This window comes from Nerophis lumbriciformis, linkage group LG03 (assembly GCF_033978685.3).
Source record: "Nerophis lumbriciformis linkage group LG03, RoL_Nlum_v2.1, whole genome shotgun sequence".
Lineage (NCBI taxonomy): Eukaryota > Metazoa > Chordata > Actinopteri > Syngnathiformes > Syngnathidae > Nerophis > Nerophis lumbriciformis.
The window spans coordinates 52,279,738-52,299,831 of NC_084550.2; the positions used below are offsets into that span (position 1 = coordinate 52,279,738).

The 20,094-nt window shown below is 40.1% G+C and overlaps 1 protein-coding gene across 2 annotated transcripts in view; it reads left to right on the forward strand.

Moving 5' to 3' along the window:
- Nucleotides 1–1,096: 1,096 nt before the first annotated feature.
- The window catches only part of foxj3 (forkhead box J3), a 362,845-nt gene continuing 343,847 nt past the window's right edge, over nucleotides 1,097–20,094 (forward strand). For both annotated transcript variants that reach the window (XM_061939093.2, XM_061939109.2), the window contains exon 1: nucleotides 1,097–1,345. The gene's annotated coding sequence lies outside the window, so the exon portion shown is untranslated. The remainder of the gene's footprint in view (nucleotides 1,346–20,094) is intronic.

The following is a 20,094-nucleotide window of genomic DNA, read 5'->3' on the forward strand; positions in this document are numbered from 1 at the left end:
ATTTGTTTAGAATGGTTTCTTTAAAAAGTAAGGGTAAAAAATCGGGAAAAATTTAATTGTTTGTAAAAAAAAAAAAAAATTGGAGATTTTATTTTTAGGCCGTATGGCCCAGTCCAGGGGTCGGCAACCCGCGGTTCTAGAGACGCATGCAGCTCTTTAGCGCCGCCCTAGTGGCTCTCTGGAGCTTTTTCAGAAATGTATGAAAAATGGAAAAAGATTAGGGGAAAACAATCTATTTTTTGTTTTAATATGGTTTCTGTAGGAGGACAAACATGACACAAACCTCCCTAATTGTTATAAAGCACACTGTTTATATTAAACATGCTTCACTGCTTCGAGTATTTGGCAAGCGCTGTTTTGTCCTACTAATTTTGGCAGTCCTTGAACTCACCGTAGTTTGTTTACATGTATAACTTTCTAGGACGTGTTTTATGCCACTTCTTTTTCTGTCTCATTTTGTCCACCAAAATTTTAAGGTTGTGCATGAAAGGTGAGTTTTGTTGATGTTATTGACTTGTTGGAGTGCTAATCAGACATATTTGGTCACTGCATGACTGCAAGCTAATCGATGCTAACATGCTATTTAGGCTAGCTATATGTACATATTGCATCATAATGCCTCATTTGTAGCTATATTTGAGGTCATTTAGTTTCCTTTAAATTCTCTTAATTCAATTTATATCTCATGACACACTATCTGTATGTAATATGGCTTTTAATTTTTTGCGGCTCCAGACAGATTATTTTTTGTATTTTTGGTCCAATATGGCTCTTTCAACATTTTGGGTTGCCGACCCCTGGCCCAGTCCTATCCTAAATACATAACAGCAGGTACCAATAAGGTAAGAAAAGTTATTTTTCTAAAAAAATCTGCTGCAAAACTGTGAGTCTCTCACAAGTACTGTTCAACTGAATTTGCGGGCCACCAGTTGAGCCAGAACAGCCCTGGCCCACGACGTACTATTTTTTGTTGCGGCAGGAGCAGTGACAAAAAAAGGCGGCAAAAAAAAACCTAGACCTTCGGTGCGCGTCGACTTGCTCAAAAGTAGATCCGGTCGCAGGCGAGGAGAGTCCCGGATGTTGGCTGCGCCGCGGACAGAGAGAGGCGAACTCGGGAGAAGGCGGAGAGAAGCTGTGAAGGGACGCCACGGCACCGCAGGCACACACCGGCGAACCTTATCCGGAACAACAAGCGCCGAGCGCTCGGGGAACAACTCCTCTGTGGCCGCGGGCAGACACTGAAGCGGAAGGCTAAAGACGGCGAGAGCAGTTAGTGTAAAACTACCGCGAGGATTACGCAGACCACCGTCAACAACAACGGCAGCGGCGGCGGCTCTTCCCCAGAGTAAGTGAGCTTACAAGGGCATGGAAGTTGAACCGAGGCCCGGGCGACTTTTTCGGGGAAGTGCGGGGTGGGGGGTTGAACCCCGGCTGGCTCGCAGGCAGGCCCGGGTTGACAGCTTTCCGCTTGCCGTGGCAGGGGGGCGCAGGGGGACACCCTCTTTTCCACTCCCTCCTCCTCCTACTCCTCCTCCCCGCCTCGCCGCCTGGCTTTGCTGGAACTCTCAAGTTGACAGCTCCGGGGCTAGCGGGGCTAGCACCGCCGTGCTACCGGTGACAACAAGCCGCCTCGCGGGCAGGGAGGGCGGCAACTTTGACAGCCAGCTAGCCGGTGGAAGCTAACTTTAGCCCGTCCTCGTTGTTTGTTTCTTCGGGTGTAATGTAGTGACGTGCCCTCCACAAGCTATCGTTAGCTAGCTGATTGGTATGTGCAGTAGGAAGTGTGTGTGTGCGTGCGTGCGTGCGTGCGTGTGTGTGTGTGTGTGTGTGTGTGCGTGTGTGTGTGCGTGTGCGTGCGCGTGTGTGTGCGTGTGTGTGTGTCATTTGGCCGTGCTGCGTGCCCTGGTGGCATTTGACTCACAGCTGTTGCAGCGTGTTTTCTCCACTGTCAATCGTCTTTATTTCCCTTCATCGCACACTGCGATTGAATTCCTCCTTGAACGCCAGAAAGAAGGATCGAAAGAATCCCTCCCTGCGTGGCGTGGAAGCTCAACAAGTGCAGCCGTGCATCCGGCGGCCACTACATTAGGTACACTGGCTGCACAGTTTCATTCTGCAATTGTCTAGACCAGGGGTCGGCAACCCAAAATGTTGAAAGAGCCATATTGGACCAAAAATACAAAAACAAATCTGTCTGGAGCCGCAAAAAATTAAAAGCCATATTACATACAGATAGTGTGTCATGAGATATAAATTGAATTAAGAGGACTTAAAGGAAACTAAATGACCTCAAATATAGCTACAAATGAGGCATAATGATGCAATATGTACATATAGCTAGCCTAAATAGCATGTTAGCATCGATTAGCTTGCATATGTCTGATTAGCACTCCACACAAGTCAATAACATCAACAAAACTCACCTTTCATGCACAACGTTAAAAGATTGGTGGACAAAATGAGACAGAAAAAGAAGTGGCATAAAACACGTCCTAGAAAGTCGGAGAAAGTTATACATGTAAACAAACTACGGTGAGTTCAAGGACTGCCAAAATGAGTAGGACAAAACGGCGCTCGTCAAATACTCGAATCAGTGAAGCATGTTTAATATAAACAGTGTGCTTTGTAACAATTAGGGATGCGTGTGTCATGTTTGTCCTCCTACAGAAACCATATTAAAACAAAAAATAGATTTTCTTCCCCTCATCTTTTTCCATTTTTCATAAATTTTTTAAAAAGCTCCAGAGAGCCACTAGGACGGCGCTAAAGAGCCGCATGCGGCTCTAGAGTCGCGGGTTGCCCACCCCTGGTCTAGACCAGTGGTTCTTAACCTTGTTGGAGGTACCGAACCCCCACCAGTTTCATATGCGCGTTCACCGAACCCGAACCGTAATCATAAGATGTTATTATATTAAAGAAATACTAATAATGGTATATTTTACAAACAGAAAGTTACAGGAATGTACACATGATCCCATATTTACATCTCATTGTGCAACATGTGAATGTTTTAGTGGGAACTAAATGCGATATCTGAAAGGGGTACACATTATTTCCAAATTAGGACCCCCCCCACCCAGACATATAATACTAGTACCCATATAAAAGATAAAAGAAAGAGCTTATTGACTACTGCGTCAGACTACAATGGCAGACCTGCGCAAAGCAATTTGGGTAAATTTATACCATACATGGATAATCCGCTGACGTTACCAAATAGGGCAAATTCCATTTTTTATATAAAAAAAAATTAATGAGGTAAAACAGCTCATTTCTCAGGAGTATGAAAGAAGGCAAGATTATTTTATAAATATCTCCACGCTTGATTTCAAATTTTCGGGATTCATGCAGATCCCAAATTAGGCCTGGGCAATATATACATTTTATCGATCAATTCTAATTATTTGTTGCAGGCAATTTAAAAAAATCAAATCAAATAAAAAAAAAATCATTTTTTTCTTCTTCCCCTGGATCGGCATACTTATTGCCCAGATGAGCTTCCGTACCGTTCGCTCGCCCCCTTACTTCCTTAGCAGAGATTCAAAACATGGCTAATGCTAACGAGAGCGAGACATTTGTCTCAAGGAAAACAAAAGTGTTGTCAGTTTTTTTTTTTTAGGAATTTGCTGCAAAAATGTTTGTCTTTTAAGTTTTGAACTGAACTCGGGGGTCTGTATGATGTCATTCCCGGGACAGATGTGGCCCCCCCTGTTATATAGAGCCCTGCACGCTGTTTTTAAAAATCTACTAGAAAGACTTGAATGAACGATTCTCTTTATACTGTTTTTTAAGGACATACTGTAAAATATCCTCTATATGACAGGGTATCTATATGCAGTATATGGATCTATACACTATGCTGCTTTGTGTCGCAGTTTCACCCCTCACCACTATGCCTTTTTATTAGTGAAGGGCTTATGCAAGTCGGATCAATAAAGACAGGATGTCAATGACTGGGTTTCACTCTGATGCGAGATGAAGCGTTCACTCCCACATCCATGTTTATTTTTCAGTCATAAAGGGCTTTTTATTTAATTTATGGCGGAGTAAAATGATTTGTGACAAACTGTACCTCAGACTAAGGAGGAAAGGCCGTGAACATGAGTCAGCATATGCAGTGTAAAAGGTCAGACCTAGTTTAGCTTAAAAATAGAATGGCTACAACTCTGCACACACACACACACACACACACACACACACACACACACACACACACACACACACACACACACACACACACACACACACACACACACACACACACACACACACAGTTGGTAATGTTACTTATGATCCACTCACCTGTTGTAGCTCTAATTGAACTGTTTGCTGCTCCTCACTTCCCGTTGTTGCAGTCTTGTTTGCAAACTGAGTTGAAAAAGCTGTGTATAAGTATAGCACTGTGGCAGCCTAATAGAAGTGGATAACCACTTTTTATACCTAAAAGATAAAGAAAAATAGGAATAACAGCATGCACACACTTTTTAGATGTGTCCCTTTGAACATAACAATAGCATATTTTTTTGTAGTTCTCTGGCTCTACTCACAATGATGGAATACCATTTATAAAAAAAAAAAAAAAAAAAAAAAAAAAAAATCTAAACCCTTCTTTCTTGATGATACTGCGTTTGACCTGCCCCTAGGTAATGAGCCCACCCGGTGTATACCCCACCACTTAACAGCAAATAGCTTTGGGAAAAAGAAAAAGAGGCTTCGCCACACATTTATAAAAATCAAGCTCTGCAGACTATCCACCTGTTAGCTACAGACCTGTACTTTTGTTGGAATTTTGCCTATCATTCCCAATCCTTATGTAAGACAAAAACACATTTTTTTTTCTTTTTTATGCATTTTAACTAGGAAATAAATGCGATCAAAAGTCTGCTTACAATGGAGCCTATAGAAGCTGCTCTATTCTGCCTATAAAGCCCTTATAAAAACATCCAAACACCTCCATTAAGGTTTATATACATGCTGTAAGTATATATGCAATGTAGTAATGGGCACATTTATAATAACATTTAATATTCACGTATTTTGATCATTAATTTCAAAAAAGCATCACTACGTTTGAAGTGAAGAGAATTATATTGCTATAGCGTGTTTTTTTTTTTAACTACATCACTGATTACAACTGCAGACTTCATGAGAGCCAACAAACATAATAAAACATCACTTAATGTACAATGGCTGCTGTCATTAGGATGCCGACTGATAGAATGTTGTTATAGTCCTGTTTAGATGAAGAAAGACTCATAGTCCTCGAAGAAAAGGTGGGTGTAACAACATAAACACGCACGTTACTGATCACGGTGCCGCTGTGAATAGTTTTGTTTGCGTTAGCGCTTGTAATAAAAGAGATCACTAATACTTGGTTAGTATTCAAATCACGAAATGTGAATGTAGTATTGTTGGCGCTTTTTGGCCTTTTTTTTTGTTAGGTTTTATGGGCAAAATAGAGGACCTCTCATTGGCTCGGCTGTAAGCAGACTTTTATTTACATTTTTTTACGAGTTAGAATTAGGGATGTCCGATAATATCGGGCGATAAATGCTTTAAAATGTAATATCGGAAATTATTGGTTTCGTTATCGGTATCTGTTTTTACATGTAAAATGTATGACGTTTTTTAACACCGCTGTGTACACGGACGTAGGGAGAGGTACAGAGAGACAATAAACCTTTAAGGCACTTCCTTTACGTGCATGCCATCCCAGTCACATAATATATACCGGCTTTACTCATTACGAATTGATGCAAGACATACTTGTTTAACAGCCATACAGGTCACACTGAGGGTGGCCGTATAAACAAGTTTAACACAATATGCGCCACACTGTGAACATTTCGGGAGAACATCCGCACCGTAACACAACATAAACACAACAGAACAGACACCCAGAATCCCTTGTAGTACTAACTCTTCCGGGACGCTACAATATAAACCCCCCCGCTAACCCCTACCCCCCACCTCAACCCCGCCCACCTCAACCTCTCATAGTCTCTCTCTTGGAGAGCATGTCCCAAATTCCAAGCTGTTGTTTAGATAGATAGATAGATAGTACTTTATTGATTCCTTCAGGAGAGTTCCCTCAGGAAAATTAAAATTCCAGCAGCAGTGTACAGAATTGAGATTGAATTTAAAAAGTAAATAATGGGGGTATAAATGGAAACAAAATAGAAAAATATTACAATAAGAATAAAAATAAAAAGCAACAATGAGAATACAAATGTAACAATAAAATAAGAATATAACAAGAGAAACTAGGCAGTAGTGACCCTGTTATGAAAAAGTATTGCACTGTTATTGTTTTGAGGCATGTTAAAAAAAAAGAATGCACTTTGTGACTTCAATAATAAATATGGCAGTGCCATGTTGGCATTTTTTTCCATAACTTGAGTTGATTTATTTTGGAAAACCTTGTTACATTGTTTAATGCATCCAGCGGGGCATCACAACAAAATTAGGCATAATAATGTGTTAATTCCACGACTGTATATATCGGTATCGGTAATTAAGAGTTGGACAATATCAGAAGATCGGATATCGGTAAAAAAGCCATTATCGGACATCCCTAGTTAGAATGAATTGTCATGTTTTTCATAATGATTGTGAACGATAGGCAAAAATCCCCAAAAAGTGCAGTTCCCCTTTAAGTTTGATCTTTTTTTTTTTTTTGTGCGATTAGGTTAATGAGTGTAATGTTGTTAGCATTGTAGCTAACATAGCTATGCCAACATTTGGGTCCTCCTGTCCCACTCCTTACTTGCATTGTTGTACGGTGAATATTGCATCTATTTCATTTGGGGCTGCAACCATTAATTGATTAGGAAAAAGCTTTGATTTATAGTCTGTTATCTTGATTAATCGTTTAAAAAGTATAAGTAATACAAATTGATGAAATTCGGACCGCATTGAGTTGACTTTTAAATACGCAATCGTAGATTCTGCAGGTGGTGTACTCTGATATGTGAGAGATTTTATATGTTTATATCTATGCACATATGTCAAAAGTGCAATTTCAATGTTGATGATGTGCATGTATTAGAAAAGAAGAATGAATGTTATTGCAAGCAGAAAAATAGTATTTTCCCCAAAATACGCATTCATTCATTCATTATTCATTATTTATTTATTTCAGGCAATGACCTAAAAAAGTACAAAGTTGACAACACATAATAATATAAATTAATATAGTGCAAAAGGTAATGTATAGTATGTATTGAGGCTATCAATTGTGTTTTATGATCCGATTACTCGATTTAGGGAACAAACTCATCGATAGATTACTCGATTACTAAACTAATCGATAGCTTGTTAAAGTGTATATGTAAAAAGTGGATAAAGCACACAATAGCAGTCGTCCTATTAGCATCAGTGACGTGCGGTGAGGTTCATGATTGGTGAGGCACTGACTTCATCACAGTCAGATTTACAAACATATGAACCCTAAAGAGTATCTTATTCACAATTTGATTGGCAGCAGTTAACGGGTTATGTTTAAAAGCTCATATCAGCATTCTTCCCTGCTTGGCACTCAGCATCAAGGGTTGGAATTGGGGGTTAAATCACCAAAAATGATTCCCGGGCGCGGCGCCGCTGCTGCCCACTGCTCCCCACTGCTCCCCACTGCTCCCCTCACCTCCCAGGGGGTGAACAAGGGGATGGGTCAAATGCAGAGGACAAATTTCATTACACCTAGTGTGTGTGTGACAATCATTGGTACTTTAACTTAACTTTAACTTTACACATACAAACTGTAACACACAAAAAAGCACATTTAATTAAAAAAAGGTTATTATGGTCTTACCTTTACTTATAAGTGCGGGAACAGTGGTGTTCGTGTTGGAGGAGTTGTGAATGAATGAAATATGAAATCCGTGCTGCAGTCTGCAGGTGTACCTAATGTTGTGTCCCTGCAGTCGTTCACGGCTCCTCCGGCGCGAGCATTGTTGTTTTTGCACTTTTTGGCTTCTTGTTAAGTTTTTTTTTTTGGGTGGATTCGGTCTTGCACGTGGAGGGTTTGGGTGTGGCTTTGGTTGGTGTGGCGCTCCCGTCGGGGGGTGCATTAACCGGCACCAGGAGGCGGGATTACTGCGAGCCTCAGCCAGTGCGTCTTCGCAGCAGTTTTATGATTGCTCAGCACAAGAAATACGTTACACACATACAGTTGTTGACAAAATACACTGTACATTATATACCTCAGCTAACTAAACTATGGAAATGTATAAGCAATATAGCAATACGGTCTCACTGCACAGCAGGCCAGCAGTTAGCCGAGTCATTGCACAATCCATGGTGAGGCACAACTGAGTGACGTGCCTCAACTGGCTGCTGATCACCGCACCGTCTCTTCTCAGTATTTGAACGGCAAATGTGAAAATTCAGCAATTTTGAATACAAATAATCTAAAACTGGTGAAGTTAAATGGAAAATAACTTTATAGTATAATCACTGAATACATATAACAATTTAATAAATTTTTTTTCTTTTTACATTTTTTTTCTTTCCATGATGGCAGGTGAGGCCCCGCCTCCAGTGACCGCACATCACTGATTAGCATTAAAGCTACAGACATACAAAACAGGTTATTGAAATCACTTGTTAGGAAAGCAAACTCTCTAAATTCCAACATCGAGGCTAGATTTTGTACAACATAATCCCAATACACATAATTTACTTTTCTCATACCGGACTTTCTTGGCTTTCTTTAGACAGCAAACCCACTGACACCGAATCAGCAGCGCCTCTGCCGGTTGCAGCCATGACGTGACGCTCCATTTATCTTAATTGCTCCGCGACACGATTCATCAACAATCCATTTTGACAGATTTCTTAACTGCCAATCAATTTAGCGACTAATCAATGGCTATTTCGGCCGGTCCGACGTTCGTGGCGGCTCATTAGGTATGCAGCCCCGTCTCCACACCAAAGAGCCTTTTTTAATTCCTCGCCTTGTTGAAGTGATTATTCAAATGGTCATACGGGAGGTGCACTTTCCAGACTCCTGGTGGTAGCTGTGCCCGTGGCTACATGCATACTCATCACTGAGCGTGTGTGTGTAAGGTTGGACAGCACCCAACAGGTACCTTAATGCAGCAAAACCCTATTAAACCGCCACATCTCAGCCCTCAGGCTAAAATTCTATTGTGTTACGTGATTGGCAGGCGGCAATTTATTCATGAGGATGCCAATATTTCTTTTTACAGCATCTTGTGTCGTGCTGATGCAGTCGCTAAAAGTCCTATGCTTTTTTTTGTTTTTGTTGTTTCTACAAAGCCAAAGCTGACACATTTAAAATTCTGAATGTGTAGCTCTGTTCACAGTATAGCTTATTTTTTCTTTTCTTTATTTTATTGGATTTTTGACATATACAGTCCAGAAATACAATTAAACACATGTCAAATGTTCTTTTTTGCTCCCCCAAACAAGTAACCCACACAAATTTTATATAAACAAAAAAAAAACCTAGAAAAAGCCAAAAGACATGCATAAATCAATCAATCCAACTTTATTTATAAAGCGCTTTTCATACATAAAAAGAGATGCAATGCAAAGTACTTTACAAAGTTAAAAATAATACCCCGATGACTAGGGGTGTAACGGTACACAAAAATTTCGGTTTGGTACGTTCCTCGGTTTAGAGGTCACAGTTCGGTTCATTTTCGGTACAGTAAGAAAACAACAAAATATAAATTTTTTGGTTATTTATTTACCAAATTTGTAAACAATGGCTTTATCCTTTTAACATTGGGAACATTATAATAATTCTGCCCACGTTAATCAACATTAAACTGCCTCAAGTTGTTGCTCAGATTAAATAAAATTACAAAACTTTTCTTCTACATATAAAAAGTGCAACATTAAACAGTTTCAAGTCAACTCATCATGCTTAATTTATTACAGCATTTGGGAAGCCTGTAGTTGATTTTTATTATGTAAATGTTATATTTTTATCAACATGTGATAGCAGGGACCCTGCCATTCAAAACTTTTCTGTCCGTAACACACACACACACACCGCAAAATGAGCTAACGTTACGCTAAAAGCGAATTAGCCTTCACCTCAAGCCAGGACTGCGAGCGAGCTGAGCTGCAGTTTAAAGTTTCTAGAAGGTCAACGGGCTCATAGTGATGTTACTAGTAGTTGACTGGGAGGTGTTTATTATAATTTGGGAGAGTTAGCTGCCTGATGCTTACCTGCTAAACACCCACCTGCTCGACGCTGAAGCATTGACTACATGCTCTCTGAATACGCACTGCTGATTGGCTGTTACCGTTCTGAATACGCACTGCTGATTGGCTGTGACCGCTTTGTGTGTAACCAATCAGATGGTTGTGTGGGTGGAACAATGCTGGGTGCTGAGACAGAGGCAGAAGAAGCAAAGCAGCTTGTTAAGAAACTCGTTCGGTACACCCCCGTACCGAACCGAAACCCCCGTACCGAAACAGTTCAATACAAATACACGTACCGTTACACCCCTGCCGATGACCCATATCCCCCATTATCACATACGTACGCACGGACACAGATACCAAACACAAACACGCACACACACAACTTACACACTTATGCAACTATATGGACAAATGATTGCATGGCTGAGTACGGAGGAGACATGTGAGTAAACACTATCACAGGAGCCATCTGCACCAGGATGTCATCAGACCATGGCCACCGTCAGCTCCAACGTTTCACCCTCTTCTTCGTGCTCGCTTCTATAAGCAGCAGTTCATCCTCAGTATACTTAGCTTCAAAAATATCAAGTTGTGAATCCTCACTTGTCCAAAAATAGTCGTCTTCGTTGTCTGTTACTAAGAATGCCATGATTAGAAAACACATGCGCGTTTTATTCTGGAAGTAGGAACACACATTTGTTGCCAAAAGTCGGACATGCGCTGCTATGGAAACAGAAATCAATGCGCGGAATAAATCAGTCCAGGAAATTATTAAAATGATCAAAATATGGTAAATATTGAACATATTACATATTGTTATGAACGTGGCTGTTACTACAATATATATAGACTTGCAGTGTGTATATAAAACGTTGCTGGAAGGCTTTAAAGGCTAAAACGGTGACTCCCATTAGCTGCATCTTTCAAGCGTTTTTTTATCATCTTTAAAATTGTAAAAAAAAAAAATTGACGTTTGTTCTCGGCTCTCATAATGATTGTGAACTACAGGCAAAATTCCAGAAAAAGTGCAGTTCCCCATTAAAAGAAATGTGACTTGTAAATATAAACGTTTTTGTGCCCGTAGAGGACTCATGAAGGAGGGAGAGCGAGAAGAGGCTCAGTCTTCATTAGTGGCACTGTTCTTCCTCCTCTTTCACTAAATAGCAGATGAGCTATAGAACCATTCATCTGCTCCGAATTGATTCCCTGATTCCAATTGGAATTTTGTTTGCAGTCACGTTGTGCGAGAACACTTCTCTGTGTTCAAGAAAGGTCTTTACAGGGAAGATAGGAAGGGGATAATTGCACTTAAGTGAACCTCATTTAGTACTGGCCGAAGCAATTACTGTAAAAAAAAATACTTTTTTTTTGGAAGCAGCTGCATTTACACTTCAGTCCTAGCCTGGACCAAAAATAATAGAGACTCAGGCCTTGTTCACACTGCAGGTCAATTCCGATTTTTTTTTTGCCCACATGTGACCTGTATCTGATATTTTCATGTCCGAACAGTTTAATTACGAATGTTTCATACCTGACACAGGCCTCTTTTGTATGTGGAAATAAATCGGATATACACTGTATTGCCAAAAGTATTTGGCCACCCATCCAAATGATGAGAATCAGGTGTCCTAATCACTTGGCCCGGCCACAGGTGTATAAAATCAAGCACTTAGACATGGAGACTGTTTCTACAAACATTTGTGAAAGAATGGGCCGCTCTCAGTGATTTCCAGCATGGAACTGTCATAGGATGCCACCTGTGCAACAAATCCAGTCGTGAAATTTCCTCGCTCCTAAATATTCCAAAGTCAACTGTCGACTTTATTATAAGAAAATGGAAGAGTTTGGGAACAACAGCAACTCAGCCACTAAGTGGTAGGCCACGTAAACTGACAGAGAGGGGTCAGCGGATGCTGAAGCGCATAGTGCAAAGAGGTCGGCGACTTTTTGCACAGTCAGTTGCTACAGAGCTCCAAACTTCATGTGACCTTCCAAATAGCCCACATACAGTACGCAGAGAGCTTCATGGAATGGGTTTCCATGGCCAAGCAGCTGCATCTAAGCCATACATCACCAAGTCCAATGCAAAGCGTAGGATGCAGTGGTGTAAAGCATGTCGCCACTGGACTCTAGAGCAGTGGAGACGCGTTCTCTGGAATGATGAATCATGCTTTTCCATCTGGAAATCTGATGGACGAGTCTGGGTTTGGAGGTTGCCAGGAGAACGTTATATTTCGGACTGCATTGTGCCGAGTGTGAAATTTGGTGGAGGAGGAATTATGGTGTGGGGTTGTTTTTCAGGAGTTGGGCTTGGCCCTTTAGTTCCAGTGAAAGGAACTTTGAGTGCTCCAGGATACCAAAACATTTTGGACAATTCCATGCTCCCAACCTTGTGGGAACAGTTTGGAGCGGGCCCCTTCCTCTTCCAACATGACTGTGCACCAGTGCACAAAGTAAGGTCCATAAAGACACGTGACAGAGTCTGGTGTGGATGAACTTGACTGCCCTGCACAGAGTCCTGACCTGAACCCGGTAGAACACCTTTTGGATGAATTAGAACGGAGACTGAGAGCCAGGTCTTCTCGACCAACATCAGTGTGTGACCTCACCAATGCGCTTTTGGAAGATTGGTCGAAAGTTCCTATAAACACACTCCGCAACCTTGTGGACAGCCTTCCCGGAAGAGTTGAAGCTGTAATAGCTGCAAAAGGTGGGCCGACATCATATTGAACCCTATGGGTTAGGAATGGGATGGCACTTCAAGTTCATATGTGAGTCGAGGCAGGTGGCCAAATACTTTTGGCAACATAGTGTATATGTGATGCGTCCTCAATGTGAGTGCGCCCATGCTTAGGTCGCATTCATCCAACCAGAACGTCATCAAAAAGCGATAAGCATTATAGTTATTTGCCAAAATAGACGGTTATAAAATAAATGGTTGATAAAGGAGCAGAAAACAGGTGAAAATAATATGTTTTAGGAACTTGCGTGAAAGTTCCACTCCTCCTATCTCCAACTGCTCGCCCACAGACAAGCTCTTCAAGCAGACCTCCAAGCAAATTATCCCGTAGAACAGCCAGAGCCAAAATATTTCTCATCTTCCCTCTTAATCTTCTACGCGCAATAATTTGGTTCGGAAAATGTTGACTTTATTTACACAAAATCCTTGAAATTGTTCCAAATGTGCCAGTACTGAGACCGACTAGAGTGAAAGCCATGCTTACTAGCGTACACATTGCAGTGCGTGCAACGTCACAACGTCATGTCCGCATGCGGGTCAGATTGCATTCACATTAGAAATCAAATTTTTTTTGGTATTGTGAATGGCCGCTAAAAAGATCGGTTTTGACCAAAATATCCGAATTTGACATCTGACCCTTCAATGTGAACGTAGCCTTTGTTGCAGTTTGTTAAGCTTAAGACTGATATTCATGTCATGGATTTACAGGTTGTTGGGATTCTTTATTTGGGTTTAGGGTTTATTGATAAACCGCTGTGAAACTCTAATTAATAACTTATTTATTTATTATTAATAATAATAACAATAACAAAATACCTGCTCAGTGGCCTTGCTTGTGGTTAGAGTGTCCGCCCTGAGACTGGAAGGTCGTGAGTTCAAACCCCGGCCGAGTCATACCAAATACTATAAAAATGGGACCCATTGCCTCCCTGCTTGGCACTCAGCATCAAGGGTTGGAATTGGGGGTTAAATCACCAAAATGATTCCCGAGCACAGCCACCGCTGCCGCTCACTGCTCCCCTCACCTCCCAGGGGGTGAAAATGGGGATGGGTCAAATGCAGAGGATAATTTCACCACAGCAAACCTAATGTCACAATTGTGAAGGCAACCTTTGTTTCTGTAGCCGTGATATCAATGGATATTGATGTGTTTTCCTTCAGACCCTTTTTCCTCCCCAAAGAGGATCTTAATTAATGATGTGACAATTCACTATATTGCATTTTTTTTTATATAGTAATTGAAAATGAACAATTCTCAAGGTGTGCACTTTTTCTTCAGGAAAAAACCTCGACAGATCCTTTTACCATTCATGTTATTAATAAAGTGATTCTGATTCTGATTCAGCAGCCACATTTTTTGTTTTTCTGCCCAGCTGGGTGCTTTAATCTATTTCTGCTGTAAATGAATGAATTTTTAAAGAGGTCCTCGCTCAATTTGAGGGCTGCGTGGGGGGCTTGTGGTGGTGGTGGGGGGTGCTGTGCGCCTTTTGATATTCAAACAAGCATCTTCTCCATCCAGCATAACTCACTCCCTTCTCAGGGGATGGAAAAAGTGAACTTACTGAAGCACGGCACTTGAATTCATACTACATTGAATCTGCCTGCAAATTATGACTTTCTAGTGTATGGGTTATTTACTCAACTGCAGAGCATATCAGGCGGGTAATCAGCGGGAAAGCCTTTATTTTTAAATAATGCAAATGCATTTTTAAATTTGTGCGTATACGCATACTATCAAACTATTACGACATGCATGAATTATTCTATACTAAGTGCAGTTTGTATTCAAAGAATATCTTTTTTTTTTTTTTGCTAAAAGATTGATTTAGTGTATGTTTGTTTCCTTTCAAACCAGAAGGTTTTGATTAAATAAAAGCAAAACTCGTTTTAAAATATATCTGTATTTTTTTTGTTTCTTGTAGGGAAAAATCAGATTTTATTCATATTTTGTTGGTTATTTTCCTATTTCCTTGTACAGGAAATTAAATTGTTGAGCTTTTTTGTAGTAAACCTTTTCCCTCTTTAAACTCTGGTGTAAAGTTGAGATATTGAATGTAATTGCACCCTCTTTATTATTATATTTTTTATTGAAAAAAATAAATAAATTGCCCAATTTATTTAAGTAATTAATTTGGGCATGGCATCCATTGGAGCGGAGGCCACTATTTATAAAAAGTGCGCTATTTTATCGTAATGTGAGAAGCTTTTTATTTCCCCGTAGTGGCTCATTAATCTGATCTATTACTACTACTGCACTGAGTCACTTAACAGCTTATTGGGAATGTAAAAAACAAGAGTAACGGGGTGGTGGCACTGATGCCCTTAAAATGTCTTTTTGTGATTCATTCCAACCTAGTCGTTGCAAAATGACTCATTAAGTGTGGCCCACATCACGCATGTTTAGCTGGATTTCATTTTACCTTCTCAAAGCTTGAGTAGATTAGCAGATACCTTTTATGTATAAAAACTTTAATCTATACAGTTTCCCGCTGGAATGGAATATACAATATCTGTGCCGCTGCGCTGCATCAGAGCACAAAGTTAAAATGTGTTTGTGTAAAGAATGGAAAGCAATAGTATAGTCCAGGGGATTACGAGAGTAACAAACGGTCGAAAATGGATTAAAAAGGTCAGAATTTTTAAAATAATAATTTAAAAAAAGAAAATATTTATTTACATTTTTTATTTTTATTTTTTTAACTTGGTACTTCCCGCGGGCCGTAATTTGGGGGCCCCTGATTTAAATTGTACATAACATTTTGCTGTTGGCATTTTGTTAATGAATCACAGTAGAGAAGGGTTAATCACTTTGCAATGCAGTCTGCTAAAAATGATGGAAAGTGCCACTCTACATAGCAACTGACGCTGAGGTCGGGCTGTGTATATATACATATATTAGGGGTGTAACGGTACGTCTATTTGTATCGAACCGTTTCGGTACGGGGGTTCCGGTTCGGTTCGGAGGTGTACCGAATGAGTTTCCACACGGACATATTAAGTAGCGTAACGCACGTTGTGTAAGCAATGCACACCGAGGCACAACACACGGCATGCTAGCAGCTAACGGGCTACGATAGACTGACCATACGTCCTCTTTTCACCGGACATGTCCTCTTTTGCGGAGCTGTCAGGGCGGAGTTTCTTAAATGCCTCAAATGTCCGGCATTTTGAGTTAGGGTTGTGTGTATTTTCAATGTACATTCAGGGTTAAGAAGGGGTTGAAAACAAATTGTGCGCGCAGCAGCATTCGTGAGGGAGGGGCAGAGACAGAGAGAGCGAGAGAGTTATGATAAACGCGCATGCGTCTCCAGGCTCTGCTTTTTATCCATAGATTTATCAGATTACATTTTTTATTATCTATAGCAGGGGTGTCAAAAGTGTGCCCCAGAGGCCATTTGTGGTCAACAGCTAATGCTTTAAAGGCTACATTCTAAAAATACCATTAAAATAAACAAAAACATAACAAAAGTGAAATAAAAAAGCTTAAAGGTTGAATGTAATTTAGAAAAAGTTGAAATGTTGACTAATAAAACAAAGCTGTTTTTTTTTCTTTCAAACTGTCATTACTCAAAACATAATATTGAATCAAAATCAATGTTATTATGAATTATTGACCTATCCAAGGTTCCGATTACTTCACATCAAATATTCCACTAAGAAAAATATTTTTGGTGGAAGATTTTGCAAATTTGGTAAATAAATAACCCAAACATTTATATTTTGTTGTTTTCTGACTGTACCGAAAATGAACCGAACCGTGACCTCTAAACTGAGCTACGTACCGAACCGACATTTTTGTGTACCGTTACAACCCTAATATATATATATATATATATATATATATATATATATATATATATATATATATATATATATATATATATATATTCCTCGCGCACTAATTGTCTGACACTGCAGCGCGAGCGCGATGTCACGTTATCGATGGGAAAATGCATTTTTAGACAATATGATTTGCCTGAGCGACTAGGAGACACCGAGAGTAACAGGCGGTCGAAAATGGATTAGAAAGGACATATTTAAAAAAAAAAAAAATAATATAAAAAAATTATCAAAAAATATTATTTTTTATTTTTTTTACTTGGGACTTCCCGCGGGCCGGATTTTGGACGCTGGTGGGCCATATTTTGGGGACCCCTGGTATAGTCTTATAGACACCGTGCATGACAAATGAATAATTGCAACGATTAGAAAACTCCGAAACAAATGCAAACATAGAAAGCATCTCTGGCGACTGTCACAAGTGGACAGCTCATTGGTTCATCATGAATAATCCTAAAATGACCACTTGTGTTCTCACTCGGCTACTCTTTCCTTGATGAGGAGCATAATGTGTTTGTTGTTTTATGCTGACTGGAAGCAGCAATGCACCTGCTCTTTAGAAAGTCACCCACCTGTAGCGGAAATGAACTCAAGGCCCAAATCATCACAGTGCAACAAATATTCTTACTGTATGTCCATAGGATGTCATGTGACATAGTTCTAAAACAGCCCCAACTAGGATTCACATGCTTCAAGAAGCTTCTGATCGTCACCGGAGCTTCCATGACAGCATTTGGTATCTGGTTTAATCATTACAGCGTCTTCTATGATGAACACATCATTAACATACAAAGCCAAAGCAATCCGCACACGTAATCTGAGCAGAGGTGGGGCATTCCCTCAAGTGGCACCAACAAACTATTTTGTCTACGTATGAGCCGTGGTAGGGATTTTCTTTTAGTAATTGCATATGAGTCATTCCACCGATTTGCTGCCATTTGTTTTTTGTAACTCTCTGGAAATAGTCAAAAGTTATGTCTTTTTTCATCAAAATCTGATACACATATTGAACTACTCAAAATGTGTAATGATCTATCTCAGGTAACTTTATTTCATTTTTGTACAAAGTTGCTCAGCGGAAAATTAATCATTTGAGTAAGAGGACTGAAAATAACAGGAGTGAGTTTTTAGCATTCAATTAGCCAGTAGATGAAATATAGCCACTTAGCATTTATGCTGATAGCATGTTAACACTAATTATATCACAATGATTTGTCAAAAAAAGTGTTCCAAAAATAAACAACATAAAAAAAGGATGTAGGTAACAGAACTGTGCTGAGATTTTCACTCCCCAGTCATATTTGACATATCAAATGTACTGCACATCTAAGACTACGTTTACCAAAGACTATAAACTAGACTTCTTTGCACTCAGCATCATGGGTTGGAATTGGGGGTTGAATCACCAAATGATTCCCGAGCGTGGCCGATCACTTCAAATGACTTTGTTCCAGAAGTTTTGAGGCTTTTGTAAGCGGGATTTTGTGACATTTGCGCAGAAATGGCTTTCTTCTGGCGACTCGACCATGCAGCCCATTTTTCTTCAAGTGCCTCCTTATTGTGCATCTTGAAACAGCCACACCACACTTTTCCAGAGAGTCCTGTATTTCAGCTGTAGTTATTTGTGGATTTTTCTTTGCATCTCAAACAATTCTCCTGGCAGTTGTGGCTGAAATATTTGCTGGTCTACCTGAATCCCTAATTTTCCACTTCTTAATCAGCGTTTGAACACTGCTGATTGGCATTCTCAATTCCTTGGATATCTTTTTATACCCCTTTCCTGTTTTATGCAGTTCAATGACCTTTTCTCGCAGATCCTTTGACAATTATTTTGCCTTCCCCATGACTCAGAATCCAGAAACATCTGTGCAGCACAGGATTAAAGATGCAATGGTCTGTCAGAAGCCCAGAAACTCACTGACCTTTTATACACACACATTCATTACAAACAAACATGTCACAGGTGAGGATTGGAACCTTGATTAGGCATTCAAACCTGTTTGTGTCAACTTTTGTGCATGTTATCAGATCAAAGTCACTGGGGTATGTAAACTTTTGATCAGGGTCATTTGGGTACTTTATTTTGTCATTTTGATTCAAAAAGAGTAAACACAGTTATTTGCCAATAAATAGCTTCACACAACCATTAAACATGAGTGGAAGAAAGGTTTTTGTGTTATCATTAATATTCTCTGAAGAATGGCCAAGAAATCATAAATTCTCCCAGGGTATGTAAACTTATGAGCACAACTATAACTGTTTACACTGCAAGTAAAATGTGATCTTTATCAGACTCCGGTGTAAACGCACACAGGCACCAATGTAGCCCCAATGATTCACTTGCATGCGCAGTTCGATAGATTGAAAACAACGGAAGTTGACCGGATTTGGTAAATAAATAAGGAAGTTGCTACTACTACTACTACAAAATCAAATAAAAGTTGTCAATATGGTCGCCACATCTTAAAAAATAGTGGGGTTTTTTGGTGAAAATTAATTTAAGTAATATTATGTATTAATGGATATACAGCCTGGAGCCTGCAGTGCAGTCCACTGCAGAGTGGTGAGGATAGCGGAAAAGATTATCAGGACTCCTCTTCCTCCTATCCAGGAGATTGCAAAAAGCCGCTGCCTGACCAGGGCTCAGAAAATCTGCAGAGACTCCTCCCACCCCCACCAAGGACTGTTTTCACTGCTGGACTCTAGAAAGAGGTTCTGCAGCCTCCGTAGCAGAACCTCCAGGTTCTGTAACAGCTTCTTCCCTCAGGTCTTAAGACTCTTGAACGCACCCTCAATTCCCCCCCAAAATTGATTAACTCGCTGGAATATAAAGACAATATAACATACATCCATAAACGTGGATGCATATGCAAAAGTGCAATATATTTATCTGTACAGTAATCTATTTATTTATATCTGCACCTTATTGCTTTTTTATCCTGCACTACCATGAGCTAATGCAACAAAATTTCCTTATCTGGACTGTAAAGTTCAAATTTGAATGACAATAAAAAGGAAGTCTAAGTCTAAGTCTAATATAGTGTAATATATTTGGGAGGGTTCTAATCTTTTTATGGCTGTTAAGTAGAGGAGGCATGGACATCAGCGTGGCTTTGTTTTTCAACTCACATGTAAGCCAATACGCCAGAGCGTCAACTCCGCTCCTTGAACAATCGCTATTTCTTTGTAGTCAAAATATGCATTGAACTTTACATATAGCCTATTATTTGCACTCTATTGACTAGTGACGCACCGACTTTGCTCACAGGAACCGGATGTTGTGATGAAGTATCCACTTCCACTGGCGGGCTGCATCTTTCCCCACGCACACGAAT